The sequence below is a fragment of the Theobroma umbraticum genome, unplaced genomic scaffold, assembly GCF_002168275.2.
Source record: "Theobroma umbraticum cultivar Fairchild unplaced genomic scaffold, ASM216827v3 scaffold_86.0, whole genome shotgun sequence".
NCBI lineage: Eukaryota > Viridiplantae > Streptophyta > Magnoliopsida > Malvales > Malvaceae > Theobroma > Theobroma umbraticum.
The window spans coordinates 7,204,290-7,206,993 of record NW_018397263.1 but is presented as its reverse complement, the minus strand read 5'-3'; positions in this window follow the sequence as shown (position 1 = coordinate 7,206,993).

Genomic DNA, 2,704 nt, shown 5'->3' with positions numbered 1-2,704 from the left:
TTAAAATAGGAATCTCAACATTAAAACAAACTGAAATTATGTACATTTAACTAAATCAACATATTTTACACTAAATAACAAAATGCCTAAGACCTAACTCAATTTAACTCAAATTCATAAGGACTTAGCTAATTTACCATCAAAATATGATTAAATAACTTTATATCATAGAGTTATCACACCCCTAAACATAATATTTTGCTAGTCCTCAAGAAGAAATTAAAATGAAACTATGTAGTTGAAAACATCAACTATGAGATTGCACCAATTCATTGATCACCTTTAATTTCCTCATAAATTACCTTGTCTTTCAAACTCTAAACAAAACATGGATATTATCTAAGTTCATTTAAATGTATGCTCATTTTTCAAATGGATTTTTGTTTGCGTGTGAAGTTTCTTACAATGAACATCATGCACCTTGGATTAGTTTATGTTCATGTAAATCTCAATGAGCTTAGAATTTCATATATTTGATTTTCGCCTCCCTTTCCACTAATGTAGGCCATCACTTAGCTATGGATCTATACGACTTTATTCAGCTTTTAATGTTTGACTAGGGTTAAGGTATGACATAGGATATATTAAGGCTTAAATCTCCTTAGCATTTAATTGTTCTAGGATCTGTATGGCTTTATCTTTCTTCACCAAGTATACCTTTTTCTTCACTTTCCCTTCATCAAGGATTTTTTTTATTCACAATTCAACAACCCTAGTCTTGTTTCTTTCAATAATAGTAGAGTGAATGATTCACATTGAATTTGGAATTTTTCTCTACTCATCCTTTCTACCTTTTCATCATTTAGCCCATATATAATTCCTAAAACAATGTACATTCTTAGGAGCGAAAGTAGTGGAATTGGAGAATTATTCGCAAGCTAAGCTGATTTATTTATGGTTGACAAAAGAAAAGGATAAATCTAGGCCCAAAGGGGTATTCTAGGGATAAAATTTGTCGAAGTAAACTCGAAAGGCTCAATTGATGCAAAGATACCCTAAGTCATTTTCTAGGTAAGTGTAACCTAGAATTTTGCCTTAAGGAAAGATCAAACAACTTCTAAAATTCTAAATTTAGAATTTTGCCTTAAGGAAAGATCAAACAACTTCTAAAATTCTAAATTTAGAATTTTTCCTTAAGGAAAGATCAAAAAACTTCTAAAATTCTAAATTTAGTTTAAAGATTCACATGCGCATAATCATTCTATAAATGTGCATAATAAAACATTGTAGGAAACATTGTGCTCAAATATGGAAATCACATTCTAAAATAATGCTATACATAAGAATTCCACATAATACTGCAACAATATTCAAGCTTGCTAAGAGTGAAAAGAGTAACAAGGCAACTAGTTTTCATTGTTAGGTAGATAAATCAATTTTTATTGGTGCACAAACTCTAGTTTAATATTTCAACGTATTCCTAACTAACTTGCTACGCAACTAATTCAAACATCAAGCACATAAATACAAACTACTACATAAAAAAAATTAAATTGCCCCCAAAACTTGAAGTTAGCATTGTCTCCAACGTTACTAAAAGCAAAGAAAGAGAATGCTCCCTTAAACTTTGCAAATCGATGTCATATGTCATTCTCCTCCTCATCATTATCATTGTTATCCAAGGTGGGATCAAGTGGCAATGTTGGGAGGGTGGCCATGTCCATGCTAAAATGTTCGACATATGCCCTTATCATAGCTTCAATACCTTTAAAACATGTTGCCTGATGGTCTATACGATGCTCAAGTCGCTCCAATCACTAAGGCATGGAATGATTTTGTCTGTGTGGTTAAGGTTGAGGTGCAATGAAGGAACTTCCACCAAAAGTAGATTGCTCTCTCATATGAAACTGGTGAATGATTCCAACATCCAAAAGAATTTTCGAATGTAACAACTCCTAATTGGGTGACAGACAACTCTATCTTGACAACACAAGATGGTGATTAACGATGGGGTACCACAATACATTGCATGGTGAATGGGTGGACATGATAATGTTGTTTAAGATAAACTGTCCAATGTTAATAAATTTTCCTACCACTATTGTGCACAGGAGGTGTCAGGTAAAATTTTACTATGTAAGTATACATATCAAATGGATAGTATATTAGCAAGCAGAGTGTCGATCCCATAGGGAATTGATCAAAAATTTTACTAAGTTTTAAAATTAGAACAATTTAGTTTTATTCAAATAATTAAAATCTGAATTGTAATTGAACTAAAAATTACTCAACTAAAACTAATTAAGTAAAAATTAAAGCAACAAGATAATTCGGCAAACAGCAAATCAAATAAGCCTAAGATTACAATATCCCTCACACTTCATCTAAATCTTACGTCTGTTCCTTAACTTATTTCAATGGATTGAATTACTAACCTAGAGTCCTAAATTATTTATAAGGGTCTCCAGACTCATCTTATAAAAATATCTATTTTAACCAAAACACTATATCCCTATGTGAATTGAAATTAAAATAGATTCATTACGTTCAGGCTCTAATCTGGCTATATATGGCCTATAGGTATATCCCTATCCTTTACGCAAATCAAGTAATATGATCATAGGTTATCCAAATTTTTGTCTACACTAAACTCCTTTCCAAAGTTTGTTTAGGTTCCTAAATCAATTTAATTAGTGGCCAAACAATTAAAAGCATTAAGAACAAATTCGAATAAACAATTAAAATCCCATTGAAACTAAGCAAG